This window comes from Sipha flava, unplaced genomic scaffold, assembly GCF_003268045.1.
Source record: "Sipha flava isolate LNK unplaced genomic scaffold, YSA_version1 23_pilon_pilon, whole genome shotgun sequence".
In the NCBI taxonomy this organism is placed as follows: Eukaryota; Metazoa; Arthropoda; class Insecta; order Hemiptera; family Aphididae; genus Sipha; species Sipha flava.
In genome coordinates, this window is record NW_020272884.1 from 1,143,555 (window position 1) to 1,168,908 (window position 25,354).

Below are 25,354 nucleotides of genomic sequence, written 5' to 3' on the forward strand. Positions count from 1 at the left end.
TTCGTGTATACCAATTTTCGAACTGTTTTGATTCTACGCAAAATGTCATCGTATCATCCTACGGCACCATATCGATCGTACGCACGACGGTATACAATACACAATATTTTCGAGGTGTATCTTTACCACCGTCACTCCGATTATTATTATTTTCACGCGAACAAAACACCATTTGTTCGTAATTCATAAATTCATATATATTATGTGTGATGTTGGCCTGTAGTCAAATCAAAAATTGTACTAAGTGCCTAGGAAATTAGTCGAAGAATTTAATTTTTATATGTTTTTACAATTCACCTAGACGTTTAGTTAAATAGCCTAGTAATTTAATGAAATGTCTAAACGTTTAACTAAATGCCCGTTTTCATTCAGGCAAATAATATATATGAAACGTTTATGTATTTATATTGAATCGCGATAAGTCTAAAACTCAAAACCAATATCATTTATATCGTAAATATGAACTGATGAAAGTCGAAACACTAGAAATAATGAAAAACAAATAAAAATTAACCGTATTGAATCTTTTGAACGAAAAACAATCGCAGTGGAAAAAAATGGCAAAAAACAGTAAAACACTATTTAAAGGATTAATGGTGATTAAATAATATTAAGTTATCCAAAAGTAGACCTAGAACCTTTCAATCGTCAACATATAATTGAATTGGTGATATACAATGGCGTTTATCATGTTAGCACAATAGTTGATGTAATAAAAAATTGACCTTCCAGATAAGATAACTAGTTTCAAATAATGATCTAGAAGATAGTGGTGTATCAAAAAATAAATTTGTATCCATACGTGAAGCTGTAGCAAACTTATCATATTTAAACGGTCAAGGATTTTTGAAGGTGTTTGTATTACAAAAAAAAAAAAAAAAATGGTAAGTACATTTTCTAGTAAATGCTACCAAATAATCATATGTAACAACAAAAATTTGTAACTATAATTTAATCCTTATTCATTTTTTATACTCCTACTATTGTACCTCATTATTAATTATTTATATGTATTCATTATTTAAGTTCTATTACAATAGTACCAATGGACACGAAATTAAAAACATTTCGTACATCTACGAATTTTGCATTTTAAAAACATAATTAATAAGAAAATACAGTTCAATTTTCGAATTAATACAAAAACATTTTTATTTTAATTATTTGCTTCAATTTCCTGAAACATTTTAATATTTAATTAAATTATGAGGCATTTAACTAAGTGTTTAGCCCTATAATAAAAATTAAATTCTTTAAGTAAATGCCTAAGCAGTTAGTAAAATTCCTGAATTGACTATATTGTCTAAAACATATACATACATGGAAATATCCGGATATACTCAATGACCGTTTAAAATAATTCCACGATATTCCCTTCCCTCTCAACCGAAATAGCGTTTATATATTATTTTCACTTAATTTTTTTTTCGGTCTTTTGCATACCAGAAATTTTAAGGTTAGGCGATTCTTTTTTAACAAGTTACACTCATCTTCTCGGTCGAATTAAAAGTTTTTAGAAAAAAACTTCTTTTATATAGTTTGAATTTTACCCCACAATATTTCAGTAAAATAATTATATTTAAAACTATTTTAATTTTTATCATAAATTGTTTAGTTTTTTTTTTTTAGTTTGTACACCGACAGTGAATATTTTAATTTTATCCCCCGAAATCCATTATTTTTTCGAAAGTGTTGATGTACGAAAATCTTATATTCGAATCAATAGTTGATTAAGCTTTCAAAGTTATTGTGAGCGTATAATGGAACTGTAAGGGTGCTTTTAAAAATGTTAATGTACTTCTACTCCGCTCATCATTATTTATTTATAAATAATCAACCATTTGTTCAATACTCGATTTGTACACGAATACATTTTTAACAGAAATATTTCGCTTGGCACTAGAATATTTGAAATGCATGTTGTAGTTAGTAGTTGGAATTGCAATGCATCATCTATTTGTTTCAAAACGATGAATAATAAGTTGAAGAAAACATCGTTTTTGTTGTTAAAAATCAATATGCAGTACAATTTATATTTAAAAATATATCAAACTATTACTTTGCAACTTTAGAAATTAAAAGAAGTAAGAAACAAAGACGTTTGTCTAATTGCCCACAAGCATACTGCGACACAAAATATGTTTACAATACACGAGTAGTATGTTGTGTGTTATCATTAAAGACCGGATTTTGCATAAAATGCATGTTGCTATTTTCAATATTAAATACATGCAATCAATGAGTGTACACAAATCTTTACTTGATTGATTAAATATTAAAATTTTATACTGCTTATTTTAGCATGTTCTGACGTTAGCGTTTTTCATATTTTTTATATTTTAACAAAAAAAAAAAAAAAAAAAATCCGTACAAATATACACCAAAAGGTACGGTTTCCTAGACGCGATCTGTCGCAGCGACTTGTCGTCGCGGTCGATGTCCGCGACTGGTCGTCGGGACCTATTTCGTATAGAGTGGTTTCCAAGACCCCGACATGTCGCAGCGGCCGAACTTCTTTTCAATCAGCGTTCGTAGTTTACATACGTTTTTAGTTTATTTTCAAACTTGTTCGAGTACGCACGTCTTTTTTATTTAATTTTACAATAAATAGTTATATTTTTAATAATAATAACATTCTTCTAACAGTTTTATTAGAAGAAGAAGAAGAAGAAGAATACCAAATTATAGGTGCTACATCATTGCCAAAAAATAGAAAACCTGTACATGAAATATTTAAACATCAGGACAGTGAAGGATTTTATGAAATTCTTATTAATAGACATAATTTATAATTTTTATCGCCAATGTTGAAAAGACATTCTTTTGTACCTCTTGAATAAGAATTTCGTCGTCGGACGCAGAAAAAACCAAAGTAGACGCCATCATGCTGAAAATTCACAACGATCGCTTTGAATGTCGCGGCGTCTTGTCGCGCAGTACTGCTCCCGCAGCAGTAGTGTCGTCGGTCGTCGCGACCTAAAGTGCGGTCGTCGTGGTTTGTCGCGCGTTACAAACCAGTCTATATGATTTTCGTGTAAGCAGTTACTAACGACATGTCGCGGCAACAGGTCGCGTCTAGGAAACCGTACCTTAACAATTCAAAAATATGTTAAGTAAAAAAAAAAACAGATTTCACGTAGGCACGTGTAGGTTACTAAACTTCCATAGGTTGGTAGTACGAGTTTCATAGTGAAGACGTGACTTTACCTATTTTATCTAATATTGTTTATAAAATACTCAAAACAACATAAATAGGTACATTATTACAACCATTGTTACATTTATAAAATTGTTGGTAAGAATTATGTTGTAGCCAAGTTTTAAAATTTTTTTAAAAATTGTAATAAATTAATAAATAATTATCATTGCAAAATTAAAATCAAATAAAAAATTTAATAAAAATTGAAATTTTATTTTGCATTTTTTACAATGTTTTTCTCGCGTATTTTGACTCTTTTTGGTGGGTTTTTACATGTATATTTTATAATTTGAAATGCATATAAATTCAGTCTTAAGTTATCATCATATCCGATTTAAAATATATAGCGAGGGGTAGAAGTCATTTCTACGTATATCCGGCCGTATTTCTATCGACCGGTCGTATCGACATACCCAGCTGAAGATTTTCGCGGGATTGCGGTCATTCGGTCGAACGGTTACAACATTAAAACATGCGATATACACTGTACAGTGTCATATGGCCATTCGAGGAGAGGCAAGAAGAGGAAGATTCGTTCTTGATGAATGGCTATGGTCAAGGGTCGTCGTGCCTCGACCAAGTGGACCCGGGGCATGGGGGAGAGTAGTTACAGAGGGTATAAAATAAATTAACACAGATTGAACATGGTGGCAGATAGGGTCCTACACCATTACCGAAGAATCCACCACCTCGACCAACAAACTAAATAAAATAAATACGAAACGAAACAAAAACGATTTTTTAATTTTTATTTTTACGCTTCCCACATCGTCCTTCGGCTCGATCTCTATTTGCCATTTTCAACCCTTTAGTTCTTTTTTCTCTTTTCACTGCAGTCATAGCCATCGTCATCATTGTGTGCTTACATAAAGCGCTACCGTAGTAGCCGCACACGACCGTCCCACGACGATGCTCATACCAATTAATCATTGCTTCATATACTTAACATACACACTGTGTATATATGTATACATATTTATCGTATCTTTTTTCCACTACTGTACATATTTGTAGGCATATAAATACAAATTTCCACAGACTTTATTTTATAATTATGCCTCAAAGTTTTGTCGCAAAATATACATATTTTTTTACACCTCCGGCGGGAATAGAGCACGGAAGTGTGTACAAAACTTCTCTTCATTAAGCACGTCAGAATACACTTGACACGTGGCAAGTTAGATACGCATTTTTTTCTCGTCTGTTGTTTTATTTTTTAATTTTTTAATTGCTTTTGAGCGCAAATAATTTCGTATTATGTTGTATAATAAATATGGATAACGTTGCGATTATTCAATATATTTTGAGGAAATACACTTATCGGTGATGCAGATAATAGTGGTTTATAAAATAGAGAGAAAAAGTGAGAATATCCAACAAGAAACCGATCCTAACGTGGACTGGATGAGAAATAACTTTTTGTGAAGGATACTGAAGACCAGGAAACGTACACAATGAGTGAAAGAACCGTTTTTTTTTCTCACAATAACTCCCCTTGTTGCTCATTTGTCTCTTTTTTCAATTTATTAATCAAACATATATAACCAAGAGCATGTGAACACACATATCATTAATTCGTTTATTAATAAAATAAAATATACGATTACGATTTATGGCTATGACAGATTCAAATTTCAGTATGGTTTTAAATTATATTATCATTCGTAAAACATAATTAATTATTATTTATTAGTTATAATAAAACAATATATTACCAATAAATATATTAATTGGTTTAAATTATTAAAATATTAATGTAAATTATTTATCAACAAATTAATAAAATAGCCGTACAGTAAAAAACAAAAAAATTTCAGTCGAAAAAGCTAAAATATGTGCAATTCTAATAGTTTTAAAATATTATAATCGTTTAATATAATCGATATAATTGGTACGTAGTATATTTTTTAAAAAACAATTACAATTTTCAGAGATAGTGATAATAAAAAATAAAATTTTAATTAAACTCCAATTATACGAAGTCGTTTATCAAAATAACTTTTTTGCACTATTTTACAACTCTAAATGGGTTTAATGAAAAACATAATCATATTTGTGTGAATCTAACGTTCGCTTCATCTTATTCAGGATCTGAAACAAATAAGCGAAAACACAGTAATTTGCACAAAAAGAGGAAATTAAAAACAATTGTCGAACTCCAATTCACAAAAGCAATAATTGTTTTTGCAAGATCGTGATGCCATTATGAATGTTCAATAATATAAAACGAAAATACTGTTAGTATTTACTACGAGTACTTACTACGAGTACTACTACTACTTATTTACTACGAGTGACAAAGTGGTTCCAGTACATATTTTTAGAAACATTAGTTAACATTGCATACGCTCGAAAACGCGAAGAGTTGTATAATACACGTATTGTGACGTTTGTATTCAAAAACAATGTACATAGTATTTACCAATTAGTTGAGTTGAGGGTATGAGCACCGTAGACTAGTTGAATTAAAAACAACGGTATTGTGGGCACGTACAATTTATAAAAGTGAGTTAATAAAACTTCATTTTGTTTATTTTGACAGGCAAGAAATAACACAAATCGAATCTTCCACCACCGTGGAGCTTTGGTCTTTGAAGACGGCATTTTTGCGTTCCGACTTTCAATTATAAACTGTAACCGACGAAACTTAATTACTCTGATCAAGTTCTACGGTCATATATACGGATATCGAACCACATTCGGTATTTCTAGTACTACTCACACATAAAAGATATATATATATATACACACACAGATAACTGCATGTCATGAATGTTACACGAATCGTAATATCTGTTCACAACGTTACTTGCACTGCATCTTCTCAAACGTAAAGTGAAAAATGATACACTACCATACATTGATTAGTGCACACGAGTGACATACATGGCAGTAAAATAGTGAGTGAATATTATGATTTTCATGTCGAATCCGATAACTGAAATATTAACAGTCCATATCAATAAAATATAACATAAGAAATAATAATATTTTTCACCATAAGACTTACGGCCGACATGTGTAACTGTTCCAGTGTCGCCGTCGACTCGACGTATCTTGAAAAAAACTAGACTAACGTTGAACTGAGTTATACGATCACAATACGTTAAGCACAATATTACATTATAATTTATTGTTCGCATTAGGTGAACGTTTTCCTCATCCAAATCGTTACACGAATCGATCTATACCGATCAATACACAACAGTCAACATACATAGTGTTCCAAGAGTACAAACAAACTGTAACACTTCCTGAGATAATGATGATGAACAGTTCTATAATCTAGAAACAAAAATCATGAGCTTGATAGTAAAAATGTATTTCATGTTTCTTGTGTACTTCAATTCAATTAATATTTGAATATTGACGGATTTGCAATTACTGATGAGCCGTAGAAAAAATCCGGAACCGGTGGTCTCTGCATTATCTCGAGAAATACCGCGACGGCGTACGTTTTTGCGGTATTACGATGTTTCGCATAATTACGCCATATGTGCGAATAGAAACTATAACCACGCAATCGGAACACAAATTGCGACTTCGAATCAAGATGCCGGTGTGCGGGAAGAGTGAATATACATCCTTGGAAACTAAAAACTTGAAAACCACATCTACGATGTGTGTTCGGAACGGGAATGCACACGTTGCGCCTTCGTGGACACTCAACATCATGCTCCTCCGGAAACTAAATGTAACAAACATACTACATAATCAAAGTACACACATATATACATGACATTTTATAAACTACGATAAAAGCAGTTGGGTGAGACCGGGTACAGACCCTCCCTTGTAGGCTTAAACACTCACCCCTGTACTTATGTGGGTAGACACACTCGCGTACATGCACACCTACACACACTCTCTTAACAAGACACATAGGAGAAAATACAGATTAACTAATATTTTACCCATGTCTTGAACTGACTAGTTTGACGAATAATTGTGTTTACTTAACTACACTGTGGGTGCTATGGCGTTTTGATTGAATTATCCTTTTAGTACAGTCAACAACTGAACACGAATATAAACAAAAAATTCATCTTTTTTTTCTCTTTTTTTATTGGATTTTTTTTTCTCTCAGATTTCAGTTATCAACTGTTATGGCTCAAATATTGAATGTATATAAGAAAATATATATATTTATTGATATGTTTGGTAAAGATAATAAACATGATGAAGTAATAAAATAAACAGATAATAAACATGATACAGTAATATGGGAAATTCAATAATTAGTCATATACTGAGACATAAATAAAGGTTTATTTTAAACATTAGTGAGAGTATAACCTATGACTTTGGACATGATTATAAATTATATAATGAGGAAAAAGTTGAACTGAAATAATTAAGGAGATATAGTAACTTAAGTGATTATAGAATTAAGAACCAAGGAGAAGAGTGTAATTACTGGACTGATATGAGTGTTGAGATGAGAGATGAAATTAGATAATGTAACAGAAATACGATTTATGAAAAAATCTTGTTCGTGAGTGACTTCCGTGTAAGAATTTGCATTGAATTGAGGGTATGACTCAGGAACTTTGTCTGGATGTGCTCTTGAAGAACTCCATTTTTTTATTTCCCTTGAAAACTGTGCAGCCTCTGTAGTTGGCAGTAAGGTTCTTGGAACAAAGTGCACCTTTGGCTTGACTATTATTCTTGATACAATCGTTGGTAGGATGTACAGCACCACATTTGACATAGTGGGTGACATTAATTTTTCGTGTGGCAAAAATATTGGCCACTATGACATTTCGGAATGTTTAGGATTTTATTGAAAGGTTTTTCAATAACCACTTCGATACTAAGCAACGACTTAATATTGTGAACATCCTCATTATCGTTATTCGAATATAATTCCACCAAAAATACTGGGATAGAATTTTCATCTTTGGCGTTGTAAACGTATTTTACTAGAGGTCTCGATTCCTCCAGAGTAAAGGATATTTCAGTACTTAAGGTAGAAGAGTGTACATTTCTGTTGGCGGCCCTGTAATGGTGTTAGAAGTGAGATGAAAATATGTAAAATCGGGCATCAGTTTCATTTAAGTGATGAACAATCTTGTTAAAACTGTTATGACCTGAAAGTTAAATAATTATATGAGAAGGCGAAGATTTGCGAGTAAAATCGTTTGGGCCGGTAATATTTGTTAAATCGAGATGAAGGCGGAGTAATTTGCAATGTCCTTTATGTAAATCGATGGAGCCGGAGAATAAAAATTCTGAACGGTGTATGGTGACAGTGATATCGTCTTAAGAGCTGATTGAATATATGGATACATCATTTTTTTTTCATGGGTATTATTACAGACGAGAACAGCTAAACTGTTTGGTGGAACGTAAAATTTCGATTTTTTTTATCATCTTTCCCAGGTGATAGAGATTAATTTGACAGATGGTGTTTTAAGGTGCTGCGTGTATTTGGCGAATAAGTACCGATATTCTGAGATATATTTTTCGACAGAATTGTAGTAGTTGGAAACAATCAATAGTGTAGACTGAAATAGACAATGTGCGCACTGCTGCGATAATGGAGCGAGATATAAAACGTACTTACGGTAGTTACGGCTGAACTGATAATCAGCTTTATTTCATTGTTCATACAAGTAACAGCATACATATACATGTATATATATATATATATATATCAGCTATTATATAATATATAAAAATTAAGTTAAGAATAAATAATTGATACATAATAACGATTTTTTTCCACAGTAAACTTAATGAAAATATTCATCCAAACATAAAAAAAATTTACTATTTTATGCCATTAATGGTTATACGCTATAAATTAATACGAATAGTAGCACGAAATTGATGTACAGGAATGAAAATATATTTAAAGGTTAAAGGATGCCAATTTATTTGATATATATTTACATTTTAGAGAATCTAGTATAATAATAATATAGTAATATATAATATAATAATAATAATAATAATAATAATAATAGTAGTAGTAGTAATAATATCGTAAATAATATCGTAATCGGTACTGAAAATAATTATTTTACACTACTTCTTACGAGACAACTTTTTTGTTGGAAAAATATTCTTCTAAAATTACATGAAAAATATCAAAAACACCAATGGTGTATCACTGCTTAATTTGTACACTTTTAATGGCTAGAGATAAGTACAAATTATAATTATCTACCCTATGAAACAAAATAGTAAATTATCATGATTCAACAGCTACTTATACGGACGGTGTACGGGTCACGTGGTCCTTTTAAATTTTTATTTTATATTAGGAATATAATATTCTACGAGGCATTATTTGAAGGCGAATATAGTTATGGGATCTCTTCATAAATGCACTGTTATACCGTAAATATACATAATATGAAAAATTTATACATGGTATATATACGATTGGTTGAATTCGTTATAATTTTTAATATAAGAGCATATTTAACTCTTTTGGATAGAAAAGTTCAATAAAATGAATAATTTATAAATTATTAAGTAAACTCATAATTCTACGAATCTCAACTGCTTTTCTTTTCTTTTATAGTTTATTACATTTTTTAATTTATTTTTATTATTTTTTATTAAGGAATTTCGAGCTGGTAATATCTTATACATGATTTTATATCAACATCAATATCAAAAGTTGGAACCCTACCCATGATTAAAATCTAAGTTATATGCTATACTTATATTATGAACCATATATTCAAGAATGTTGTCTATACATGACTATAAAAATGTTCTTCTAAATCTACGCTATGTTCTTGTTGTATGAAATATTAAATGAATGGTTAAACTTAAATAAATTATTATTTTCTTCTGGAAAACGTACTATATAAAAACGGTGAAGTGGTTAACATATAACTTGGATCACATAACTAAACACCATTTATACGTAGCACAAAACATTTTGTTCATCATTAATTTCAATTATTTTATTTAAATTTTGATTTTAATATATTGTTACTATAGTATATATAATATAAATATACATTGTATATTTATAGCATGTATAGTGCTTGAGTCAAATAAATAAATTATAATTACTTTGTTTCAAAACTGTGTTCAACCTGGTATACGTTTATTAGTGGATACAATATTCAATTGAGTTTCTTGAAGTTTAGTTGATGAAATACAAATGCGGTGAATATTCCAAATAGTTTCAAAAGTTAGTTGTGAATTATCATAATCAATTTCGTCCAAATGATATCTCAGAACACAAATTGCTATTGTTACGTAGAGTAGTACATACATATAGTATATGTAGTTCAGTAAACAGATAATAATAATTTTGTATCACTCTGTTTCTTGTTTGGGTAGTTCTTAGCCAAGGCACTAGTCTATGATTTCAACGTAAATTCAGTCATATTTGCGAAATTCATCTTTGAAGTCGCTATATCAATGACATCCGACCTGAGTTTTCAGTAATGAATGAAATTTAAAAATACAGACTAATTTGAAATAAAAAACGTATTGATTAAAGACGATATTGTAACTGAGCTTCTTCTACTCCTTCTTCTACTAAAGAAAAATATAATTTAGTTCAAACAAATAACATCGAATCAATCAATTTGTTGTTTATGTTTAAACATTTTGACATTACTGAAAATTTAAGTTATTTTTTACTATGTTCTTCAATGAATTTTGAAACTAATCACGATTTGTGTTAGATCGCTTACTTATTTACGTTTGACTGGGATATTCATGCTTAATGTACAACGTTGGTAGAAAAAGAAAACTTTATTTTTCGACTCTTAAGTATATAAAAGTTAACAAATAAAATGTATGTATGGTATACCCATTAAATACGTTATGATTCATTCAATTTGATACAAAAAATTGATTGAATATAATTGACTGAAAACAAGTGTTGGGCATATTGCGTTTCACATATATAATATGTGTATTTATGAAATAATATTGGTTTAATAATTTCTTTTTACTCTGTAATCGTTTTAATTGATTGATATTTTCATAACTAGCTATAATTAATTATATATTTATTATATTATTATTAATTATATTATATTATTATATTATATTAATAATTAAAATAAAATTAAAAATTAAAATAAATAATACTTATTGAATATTTGAAAATATCATGCTCAAGAAAAAATTAAATTTCAAGACACACATAATGTTAATATTATTATTCTTTGTATTCTTTTCCATTTTATTCAATTTTTACTGGAATTTTTAAAATTCCCCATACCTCATAATTATTATTCAAACCCAAAGTAAACTAAACACGCGTACTTTGATATTTAAATTAATTCTTACTTGAAAATTGATGTCTGGCCCAAAAATACATAATATAATTAATTTTAATATCTCGTTTTCGACTCGAAGCATGCAATTATATCGATTTTCGGTTTATAATGTTTATCGTCCCATAATTTACTCCTTATCGTATGTAGTATATATCATTAAAGCCGAAGTCATTGAAACCGGAAGTAAAATAAATTAAAAGTAATTTTTGAAAAAAATAATTATTTAACGGGTATTCTGTAATCATTAAAGTGTGTCTAGTGATGAGACTAGTCCTTAATTGCTAGTCTTAATTTTCCATCGGCCGATTAATTCGGATTTATCCTATGTGTCAATAAAAATGAAAGTCGAAACGGGAAAAAAATAATATCCTGGTGTGTGTATATAAAATACCTTTTTTACTGGTAAACTCCACCAGAAAAAAAAAAATATGTAAAATTGGATTCGTGTAAACTTCGCCACTGAAAAAAATCAGGTAAAATTTAATTCATGTAAACTTCTTCAGTGAAGAAAATCAAGTAGTAGTATAAAATTAATGTGATATATTATTAAAAAAAAAATTATAATATAATATAATATCATATCTTTTACATTAAATATTTAAATCATAGTAAAAAAATCAAAATAAATAATCACTATACCTAATAATCTAAAAATACATAATTATGTCATGTATGCAAACTAATGTTATGTGATACAATTTGTAAATATTTTAAGTCTTATATTACTCAATTAGTGTACCTATTTATAGCATCCTGTAACTTTGTCATTTTTTTTTTATTTCGAATTTATTAGCTTATTTACTTCAGATATGTCATTTAGTTTTATGTAAGTATGGGTTTGAAATTTGGTAAGATACTAAAAATATGAACATTCCATTGACGTTTATAAAATTAATTTCTTAGATAACTATGAAAGGATTCACATGCAAAACACAAAAAAAAAACTGGTGAAGTTTACATTAGATCTTTTATTACCTTTTTATCTTAACCGATATTCTGGTGGAGTTTACAATCGCCCGTGTGTGATAGTATGAATGTATGAATGTGTGAATATTGTGTGCTTGTATATGTGTGTGTTAATATGAGGGTGTGTATGAATGTAAACATATAGTGTTCCAGGTCCCTCTCCCATGACGGATGGTAAGCAGTATGTCCCAATGACGGTATGATCCGCGGTCTGGTGGTTGATGGAAAAGCTAGAAGTGGCTGTCGGCAGCCAGTGTGATAACGACTAACGCACGAACCGCATCAAATTGTTAATTATTGCAAAGAGATTTATCAGTCGAATGCACGCGTTGAATAATGCACTTTGATAAAAACTATATATATATATAGTTTATAAGATCAATTTTTTTAGTAAATATGATTTTTTTCTTTCTTATATTTTTATTTATTTTATGTTTCAAAGTATGAAACATGGGACAAGTGATGTATCTGCAAGCCGCCCAAAAATGATTATATTATCCTGAGAAGTTTAGTATCGTAAGAGTATTCCACAGGACCGGTGTAACAGTTATCTGCTGGGGCCATCTAACGATATTCATGAATGCGATGTACATTTTTTTCCCGTCTGGATTTAGTATTGTATTTAGGTGTAAACCAAATACCCAAAGCAATATTTCGAACTTGAATGAATATATAAGATAAACTTAAACTTTCAGAAAGTACCGCTTATACCGTAGTGAGTATAATAATGTATACATGGATTCTTTGCATTGTGAAATAAAATGATGTCACTATACGTAACACTATTCTAATAATATTCGCGTTTGAACGACGCGTAGTAAAATTAAATACGATTTTTATTTATTATTATTTCTAATATTCTTTGTAAATTGCACACTCGTTAGAAAAGTATTTATTTATTGCCTCCAATTACTATTATGTGTAAAATGAATTAAACGTAACAACAATATCCAGTATAGAATATACCTTGGCTATGCGATAGTATAGTAAGATTATAATATGTATACAAAGCATTACAATTATTATTTGATTTCCTTTTCACTAATTAAATATTATGAAATGTATTATTTCTTAGTAACAACAAAAACTAATAAATAATTATTACCGATGTCGAATCTTTATAATATGCTAGTCGACCCGGTAGTTGATGTTCATTACTAAAATACGATATCATAAAATTACTCAGGATTGAATGACTATCTTTTTATAAAACGTATGTGTACCAGAAAGTTTATGCTACCCACATTGTTTGATTATAATATGAGTATAATATACGACTATATTATAGTCGTATAGTGATAAGGCGCAGTAAAAATTCGGTGAAAATAAAATAAGCTGACCGTTTCTTAATCGAAGAACATGATATTATCATGATATCCAAGAACAATCTTCTTGTGATTAAACATAAGAGATTTTAAATTTTACAACTTGAATATTCAAAGTATTTTACTTATAATAGCGACTCTGAATTTAAATAATATTGACATATTGTTCCGTATTCAAAACGTTGGTCCAACGGTAAAATATCTACTTTTTATGTTCATATTAAAACTGTAAAAATCGTAAATTATATCCATGTTATAGGACCACAAAAATTCTAATGTAATATTAATAATTTATCAACGACTTCGCATTTATGAAAATAATACAAATGAAAGAATAAAAGAAAAAAAAAATGGTCTCGTATGATTTTACAGTTGGTGAACAAATACACAATATATTCATTTTTTCTGGCGATTTTCAAGTACGTTAATTTTATAAGGTCGATATCGCTTCGTCATGCGAAAAATATTTTATTTCGGTATAAAAGGCGATAAACGCCACAGTAAATTGCTTCAAAAGTTTGGCGAAAAACCCAAAACCGTTAACCCAAATGCATTAAGCGTAAAAACGTTGAGTGTTGGGTAATGCCAAAGAAAATCATTATTTTAATGGCTTATCCAGTCGGCGTATCAATGTGATTAAATAACGCTCGACTTTGTGTGTGTTAGCGCGTTGCTATGAAATATAAACTCGATTAATTCGCACGTGTCACTATACTAACTGTACAAGTACATTTGCACCATATGAATCGAGGTTGTGTATCTTCTACATTGCAATATATTGTACAGCAAAGTGCAAACTGCAAGTGGTGTTTCTTTCGATGCTAGACATTCGCTATTTTATTCGGTCGGTTAACAAATTGTTGAAAAAACACAGTAAAAACAAAAACAAAAACACAGTAAATTTTAGACCAATAAAACTCATATTTTTTTCCGATAATAATCGAGTTTTGACTCTTAATTAAACAGGATATTGACCGTGATTGTCGGTGACAGTAAATATACATATAAAGATATTTAAATATTTAATTGTGTAATATTTTAATCTTACGCGTGGTATTTGGTGGCAGGAGAAAACAAATGATTTCTTTTCCCCGTATTTTAAAATCCAATGGCCATAACGAATGAATTTCGGTTTGGAGTGCGCAGCTGCTGTATAGTTCGCAGAATCAATGAATGACACGATGTAATGTTGACTTTCGATACGGGTGGACAATATGACGTACTGGCTGGTGACGGCGTATACGCAGCCAAGTCTCATGACGATGATTAATTCGATATTAATATTCGTCGTCCCGGATTCGCGTGCGTTCATTACGTTACAACAACCAGAATATTACGTATAATACGTATCGTCTTGCAACAATAATATAATAATGATTGAATGAGTCCACGCAGGAGGTTGTGTCATTTCTAAACCCTTCTTTGGTATACCCGACTCAAAACGTCAGTTTTAAATTTGGCGAAGGTTATAATAACCCAAAAACAGGTTATTGTTGGGTTAGGCCTCTATCGTTTGAATTGTCATTTGTTTGTCTGCGTAGATAAATCCTGCTACTATTTAATGACAGTATCCGAACGGTAGTACTTTGAAGAAAAAATGTAAAAGCATTTCGTATGCATCTGAAGTAACCGGAGTGGACATTTTTCCGCTTAACTCCGTCCGTAAATGGATTATGTGCTTCTTGTAGAGAAACTGAACGTTTCACACCGACGAACGTATAAATTACGAGGTTAAAAAGATGAAGATCTGAAACTCGCGTGATGGACTATTGTAAAATGAGAACGTAAACGGATCGCGTTAAAAACTACGCCAACGGTTCGAACAATGATGCTTTGACAAGCCGACAGACAGCCACGTCTCCTTGGATATCTAACCGGCATGCACTTAACGTGAGTCACGCAAATAGTATATAGTATACACAACAATGTATATATATATATACACATGTACTCGTGGAAAGTCACTAAACAATAGAAATCATAAGTTATAGAACATTTTTTCCGAGCAGTTCGCCACGATGTGTATATTTTAATCACATTTAAAAATCGAAACCTTCATAATATGATGGTTTCGATTTTCTAAAACAACTGAATATTAAAAAGAACTAGATATTATTCTATTACATTATAATGGATTAATGTCCTGTTATTTGAAATATTTAAAGCAATAAAAACCTACGTACGTCGGATACTTCCCATTATAATACAGATACGAAATATGTTTGAAAACCAATTATTCCCTAATTGCATTCCATCATTAATAATGGCAATGAATGGGTTCTAGATACTGTTAATGTACTCGTATTTACCGATTGTACTTATTATACTTATATTTTAAATATTTCTTTAGCGTTAGTATAGTTTTGACACGGCGATACGTATAGGCAAAACAGGTACATACGTGTGTAGAAAGTACTTCCGTTGGAATATTATAACTATATATATTTATGGTATTTGTGTTTTTTGTTGTTATAACTAACAACATTGTAAACGAAATATACTTATATATTATACATATATTTTGTATGAAGATAAATGAAAAATAAATTGAAAAATTTATTTTTCATTCTATAGCGAAACAATAATTATTCGGCAATCAGTCCGGGTCCATCGGTTGGTTAGTGCGCACGTTGGTTGCATTCGCACTCCGTTATCTGTTATGTGTTTCGGATAGTTGAGTATTTCATCACCAACAATCGTTATACAATAAATATATATTTTGTTACCATAGACAACAATGGATCAAGTATGGAAATATTCGTAAAGGCTAGTTCAGACTATGCCAGTTATTTAGTCGAGTGGTAAGTGATTTACTAATTACTAAACTACTCGATCAAAAAAATAGAATAGAATGGATTGACTAAACTAAATTACATTACTAAACTACTTGACTAAATCGATCTGTTCATACATGATTAGTTACTAAAATACTCGCTACTTGACTAAATTACTGGCATTGTTTGAACAAGCCTTAAGTCCTAGTATAAAAAAAAAAAAAAAAAAAAAAAAAAAAATAACAACAAGCCTAGCAAAGCAAAATTTATCCTCCACGAATACAATGCCTTTGCCACTTTTTGCTGTGAGTCTTCACTCAGATACAAACAACAAGAAAATCTTTGGTATTACTAATTTATTGCACTTACCCGTTCCAATTGAGTAACCATTCAAATTGAAACATAAACCTTTTCAGTGTCATAAATATCAATCTTAAGAATAAACATAGAATTACTACGCGTATAAGCCTCGCTGCATTAAGTGCGGTGAAGATCGCACGTCAGAGGAATGCACTTAAGATCTCCTACTAACAGCTAAATATGACCTATGTTCTGGGCCCTCACACTGTTTCCTATAAAAGATACTCAGTTTTCAAGAAGTTTAAATCAGCCACTCTCAAATAATCACGAAAAGACGGATCGCTCCTACGCAACTTTTCTCCGTGCAACCTCATTCCCACAAACTTACGTTAACATCGCAGCCAACCTGTCGACATTCTTACTATCAAAAAATCAAATAATTACTAAATTTCTAAATGAATTTAAAGCAAGTATAAATCCATTAGTAACTCTTTTAACGTCGGTTCTAAATGAAGGTTTATCTTCAATCATCTCGATTCGGTCATTAAATTAATCTTCCCTTCTCGCACGTACATAATACATTTAAGCATCATATTATTTCAATTCATTTTTTTTTTTATTGTAATCTAACTTCCGTTCTCTAAATTATGCTCAACCTTACTATCAAAATCAATTAAGTTATATAATTGTACCTATCAATTTTATCACTATTCCATCTTTCATCAACATATTATATTTTACTCGTATATTGCATGTATATTTCATTTAGACGTTATTTATTATATCACTAAATTGTATCATTACTATTGTAATATTTTACTTGTAATTGTCGAGCTATAATTGTATAACACAGAAAGCTCTAAAATAAAAATAAAAAAAAAAATGAAAAACTATTCGGCAAGCAAAGGTACGGATATAATATTTCGAGATGTTTGCATATCGTTAAGTATAATACAATTAACGTTTCTATGGGTACTTTCACATTTATATCGTTTCTACCTAATTTGAATTCAGCACTTCATTCCATTCTATCGTCTGCCTTATTTTTTTAATTCATTCGAGCTTTGAAATTCTGTTATTTGTTTAACGTCATCTATGTGCTTCATCTAATATTATCTTTTATGCCTCACAATCTTCAAATATATAAGATCTCATTATATTTATGTCTTTCGGTGGTTATATGACTGTATAATTTCGGTAGAATTCATTTATGTTATGATCATAAAACAATTATAATATGTAAATTAAAACTTATCTATATAAGTGACTGAAGTTTCTCCCTCGTATAAACACATTAATCGTTTTAATGATTTAAGTTTATTGAATTTTATTGTTTTCGGCGTCAAGACTTATTTACAACAACAAAAATACGCCAGTGGTTACTAAATAATCGTTACGGACAGAATTATAACTGTCATCTGCACAATGGTATGCAAATCTCATCTTTTTCAATTTTGATTCAATGAATTAGCTTAACACACTCCTTACTACCGTACATTTAGATACAATATCAAAGGTAGTGATGTCGGAACAAAGTGTAAAAATCGAATTTATATTGTTAGAAATTTATTCTTTATAAACAATTTATATTGATAATAATATTATACTGTGTAGTATACAATATAATAATAATGTATTCATTGTACACATTGTTTTTTAAAAGCAACAAAATAGTTTCGTTTCAATACTGTGTGAATATCATTACGCGAAACATTATACACACATATAATATAAAATTTGTTAGTAGAAATGTTGTAATGTGAAAGTTGAAACTTTTGAAATGAAATTCCAATTTATTATTCAATTTATTCATTGACGTCTAAATATAAAAACAATATATTTACAAAGCACGCGATGTACATTAAAATATGATAATATTTCTCCATTGCGCATAATTTTTCCACTCATTTCACCCGTCGGCTTGCATGTTTCGACAGAAAAAAAAACTAATAAATATAATCGTCATTAGCAGACAGTCGGACCACCGTGGTCATAGTTAACAGCACTATAGGCGTGCATCGATTGCTATTTATTTATGTACACACACACACACACACACATATATATATATATATATATTTAAATTTTTATCATTATTTTATTTATTTATTATTTTTTTTTCCGTCATACTTTCAACAATACGCGTACAACCGATTCGTGCGTGCGTACACGTTTATAGATCAAGAGTGCGGCCGTAAACGAATCGTATGTAGTACCATTTAAACGAAAAACGTTTATATAAATAAACGCATTTTGTTTGCTTCACATTTACATGAACACGGCGGTCGAGAAAAATTTAGGCAACGATTTTACACCGTACTCGCGTTTAGGGGCTTGTTGTCGCGTTACGGCGCGCACGCACGCAGAAACAATAGCGAGAAACGGACGTCCGGCTTTGGCACGTATCGGGCTCGTGTTTGAATAGGAACCGATAAAAAGTTAACGCCCGTGCGGTCGACTTCACTTGTTTCCAGAGATCAACGTCGGCTTTCGGCGCACCGATCGGGCATTAAGGGGAGAGTGATGGACGGATATAAAAATTACGCGCTTGCACCACCAGTCGGTCCATCCGCACGTCTCGTACCGTCGCACTTCGGAAAATCGTACGACTAGCTAACGTGTAACTTCCGGCAAGAGCACATCGCCGAATATTAAACGCGCATCGTTCGCAGTCCTTCTACCGGAGGAAGTAGGTTGGTAGGGGGTAAATGGAGGCGAAAAAATGTACGTACTTTCCGCATGCGTTCGTACACACGCATACGGTGTACACGCGAGCATATACGCATTATACGACGTGTATATTGTGCACACGTGCGTAGAGGGTTCCGCGCGGAAGTGAGTTTGCCCACCGAAACGATTGCCGACGACACGTCGTTGTCCATTAACATATGCTCGGGGGTGGGTCGGGTGAAAAAAAAATAAACACAACGCGCCACGGCCGGATACGGAACCGAATGGAAAACGTTTTGCGAAACGCAGGCGATGATGTCCTGAATACTGGTAGAAGATGTTTCGCGTTAAAAATAGTTTTCGCGGGCCGAAGACGAGGAGTCGTTTTCTATCCAAACGAGACTTATCAACAGTGAAACACGCGTCGCTAGCTAGCACCACGTCGCCGAGTCCAATAAAAAAATGCCCGTCGCACGTTCAGCTATGCAATGCACAGTACACTAATCGCATAGGAATTCGTTATCAACATTGTTAATGTTATCACTACATCATTGTTAACGTCGTTTAAATGCCGCGTAGTGGAAAAACTGTATTCTGCAATGTACTGGACGAATTCATGATATTTATACACAAAAGGTGATTTTTTAAAAGGCATTCTCGATTCAGTTTTAAACCGATCCATGCATAAAAAACGGCTATTTTTTTAACGTTATTTTTCCATAACCGTTTTCAAATATTAATTCAAAAATATTCTACATTGATTTGCAGTCGTTCGCGTTTATACGTTGTTGATGGACGGAATAATGCATCATTTTATTTTGCTGGTTATTAATTCCTTCGGTAAGAGTTAACAGTATTAGAATGATTAAAAAAAAAAAATGAAATTATAATAAATGCATGATTTAAGCTTCATAGTGGGGTAAACTTATCTCATAAATCACCATGCATATGACGAGTTTGTTACAGCGGTTTTGTGTGGTCATAATTTTTTGTTTTATTTTTCAATATTTTTATTTTATTGTAATTCAATATGAATTCAATATGTCGTATAGTGAACTATTCCCGTGTCGTAAAATGTCCACACTAAACGGTATCGTAATTCGTTATTATTAATTTCGTTATGTTAAGCCAAACCTTCATAATGCGTTGGTCGTTCCTTATCCATATCAAATATTTTAGCATAACTATAATTATTTCAATACCCGTACGACGCGTTAAAAAAATATTAATCGTGTGTTTCGATTTATTTATCAGACATTCATTCTCGCAGAACCATTCATAAAATAATCGAATATACCATCCGAATTAATTAAAAAAATATTTTACTACATGCAGTGGTGGTTAACGTCACACGATGATTACAAGAACTACGTTCTGCGGTATGAGATGCATGGTTACGGTAAACGGTTTCAATAGTTTATCAGAACGTCATCTCATTTATTACCACTTGTTTTCTTCATATAAATAAATTACATTTTAATAAATAATTTGTAAATAGTTATTACTTTCGATACAAATAAATAATTTCAAATGTGGTATACACTCGCTGTTGGATGATGGAAAAAATATTAATGTATTTCTGCGTTGGAAGTGACGTTGACGTCTATTACGTTTGCGAATTTTTACTTTTGAAGACGCTATCGATTAACCGATTTGTCTAGAAATAATATTCACATGAATTTAACAATAAACTCGTCAACTCCTATTATGTAAGAAATTGATATGTATCCGTCATAATAACGAATTCGTATAGATACTCATAAAATCGGATTTGGACCCGTTTGTACCGAAACTAGTTAAGTCAGTAATTCCGAAAAAATGAAAAATACACAGTTTAAAATTAGTATTCAACTCGATATGCGCGTAGTTCTATTATCGTTAATGTACGGTATCGATCGTGGTTAAGTATTTTTTACACGCTCCAAAAGTAATAATGAAAAATTCACGCGTTGTGCACGTATATAAAAAAATGAATACTTATTCTCTATTAGCCCGACAATTAATGTTGAAGTATTATCTTAAGTTATAATTTAATATCTTAATGTTCTCGATATTTTAAACAACAATTTAACATATTCAGTAATTAAATTAATCGTATCGATAATTTCTTCTACTTTTTTCGGGACTTCAAAAACAATTTCAATCAATAGTTTGCAAAAAAAAAAAAAAATTGAATAATGCAATTTATATTTATTGTGTTAATTTTTAAATCACGAAATCATTATATACTGCTATAGAGTTTATTATTAATATGTTTAAATATACAATACTGTCGGCTATAAAAATTTAATGAATTCAGTTTAAAAACTGTAAGTGCATATCACATTAAGCTTGAAGTATTTTTGTTTATCGTGATGGCAAATAAATATATAATAATACGATTTCGATTTTAATTTTAGGTAAAATTGTGTTTGCAGTTATTAAAATAATAATGAATTTACACTTACTTACGCTTTGCTCTAAAAATTCATTATTCGAATTTTCCGTACTACGGTGCAGTGAATTCAATGCGACCATATTAAATTTCGAGTATTGATTGCAAAAAAAATAAAACATATTATTCACTTTAATGCATTCACTGCGCGTTTTCCATAAAATGTTATAAAAGTTTTGAGTATGTATACAAAATTTTATACGCATAAAAATTATTATAAATATTATATTTTCAGTGTAAAAAATGTTTGTAAACAAACGAATGCAGTCTATGGAAATTTAAAACAACAAGTTCCCAAAAAGCATATACTAGAGCCGATATCGGAACAATAAGTAAAATTTTAAATAATTAATAATCGTTTAATTTGTACGCACGCACTTCCGAATGCTAACGAATGCTCAACATTTTTTATGTAAATTTAAAATAGAATTTATTGATTGCTGAGAGCGTATAATATTTCGACAACAACATAATATTATACCGATATATTATTTCTTTCATTTAACCAACTCTTTTGACATTTGATAATAATACGTGCTGATGGAAACTCGTGTCGGAAATTATTTGTGCTTCGGAACTCGTATACCGAATGTTTTGATATGTGAAAAAAAAATTATGAAATATACATCCAGTACTTATACAGTTGAATTAATTGTTTTTTATTTATTCCGAACCGGGTGCTTACGTAGTGTACAATCGCATACATCAACTATAAAATGGTACAAAAGCGGATACAGATATCGTACTAATACTAAATTATACATACTATTAACTAATGGATTCGATTATTATCACCCGCGGCCATTCACTAGAAAATGACGAGTTATCAACAGTGTACATTAGTTTATGCAGGTACATAATACGAAGTAGGTCAATGATGTCCATCAAGGAGTAGATATAATAATGGAATAGTAGATATAATAATATTACAGTACTGGTTTTGAGATAGCCACCGACACATATGAGCATGGAATGGATCAAAAAAAAACACTTTTTTTTCGACCTACAAGACTAATTTATCAATGGGAATATTATCAAAGACCGTTAAACAGTCGAGTATTCATTGTCCATTACACTACGTCTCTTCCATAGAATAACTTTGAATGGTAATAATAATTATCGATAAAAATTTAAATAAAGATCACGCTCCTGGGTTGCACATTAGTTTTCGATAAAAAGCGAATCCCTCGCATGCATTTGTGGATAAGTTTTTACGTTCTGATCTTTTTTTTTTCGTGCTGGTTAGAATTTTTTGGTGCAGAATTTATTTTATAACCCACTAACCGAACTATTCTAAATATTTCAATTCATTTTTGGTATACAGCACATTTGTGCATTTAAAATTGATGTAATTCTGATCAATACCAATTATTTGAATTCTTTCCTGCACGTTTTTTTTTTTCTAATTCTAGTTCAGACCACTTATAAATATAAGCAGTTTAGTGTTGTTATTGAAAAATATTTATCTGTAAACTCAATAGCATACGGCAATACTTTGATCCGAAATTATAATACACAGTAACAATTAATTTGTTTTTATTAGTATAAAATGTGTTGATCGCGGTTTTTCGATCGTTACCAACGATACGGTAACATAAGATTTAGGTGCGCAAAACGGTCGCATAAATTAAAAAAACTGCACGGGTCTGTTTAATTTATTACATTTAATAGTATTATTATTATTATTATTATCACGCCGGGTGGTTTGTACCAAGTTAACCGCATCACGATATTGTACGCGTGCAAGACGTACTGTTATATTATTAAAACAATATTATACGACGCATGTACACGACTCGATGATTACATATTATTATTATTAATATATTTAACGAATTAATTCTTAAGAAATGTATATATATTTATAATTATTTGTCTAAATCCGACCACACGTGACTAACTATTGGTTTGGCTGATTAATGGCGCTAGGAATGACAATTTTTTTTTCTGTTCAAATTTATTCGTAATTTCTAACGCAAAGTTATTACTATAAAATCAGTTTTACGAAATACTCGTATTACAACGGTACACCAATAAAATATTATACATATATAACTATGATTTTTTTGTTTTTATTGAAAACATTTCATTTTTAAATGGTCAAAACATTCCGCACTTTTTCCGTGTACGTTTAACAAATAAAACTAACCACGGGGAATATTCGTTTTAATCATCGTACATTTTCGAATCCGTTCGACACGCATTCTCGGATCAGCTCTGCACGGTAACCCGTTATTTTATACTATGCTATTCTCGAAAATACGTTTGGCATAGTTCACGTTATTATTTTCTTACAGCGAACGATGCGGCACAATATTATTTTTAACTCTATCGAAATCTCGTAACACGTCGCTCTACCGAGCGATGCACATGATAAATCATCGCACGTCTTCTAGTGGCTTAAGATAGGCATTGCGTCCACAACGCACATATATAAGTGTTTTTGTCGTCTCAACTTGCGCACGATTTTTAGCCTGCAGTATGGTGGAGAGAAGGAAGGTTGAAAACCTGAAACCATCCTTGTGCAGTATGAATCGATGCGCGCGATCTTCTACCCGCGCGATGTCTCTCGCAGAACTCGAAGTTTTGTTCATTTCAAAACAAACGATGGTGGCTTGAAGCATCGGTTAATGACGTTTCCGGGTAACGGGTGTGTTGTCTATTGAAAAAAAAATAAAATAGGACTAGGTACAATAATAGAGCCGACGCAACGATGCGATTCACACTACCGCTGCGGCAACTCGTATCTTATCATTGGCCCTTGTCCTATTCCTGGGATGGTACGTAAACGAGTTGGATCGGAAAACCGTTTCTGGTGCAAACAGCGGACCCGTTGGAACCCATTCGGTGGTGATGGCATACGATTTGATCGCACGTCGTGTGGCGATCGACTGGCCATACAACGAACTACCCTTCCGAGTGCGGTAATTACTGCGACCGCGGTCACCGCTGCAGTTCGCCACGTCGTTACGTTTTCGGGAGACTGAAAACCTTACTTCCGTCCGAAGCGACGACCTGTTTTTCCCGTAACGGTTTCCCGTTCAAAACTCGCGGGTAAGGCCATAGCAAGGGGGTGGCGAGATGTGCCTACGCTCCGGGCTTCATTCCTGGGAGAGCGTAAAAATGAAAATCTTTCATTTAATGTTAAAAATTACAACGGTAAATGTCGTATATTTTGTTTACAAAATCTTTAACATCAGAGGAGGAGGTTGTTCATTTAGTTATCCTGTGGCAGTCTAACCAGTCTTTAACATTTTTACTATACCATATTATATTAAAAGTAAACAGCTTAATAATGCTTTTCCTAATCTTAATATAGCCCTGAGATTCTCAGTAAAGCTGTGGAAAATCGGACCGGGTAACGGGCGTTTACGGTCTTAAAACTGGTAAAAAGTACTTACGATCTTCTGCGTTTGAGGAATGCT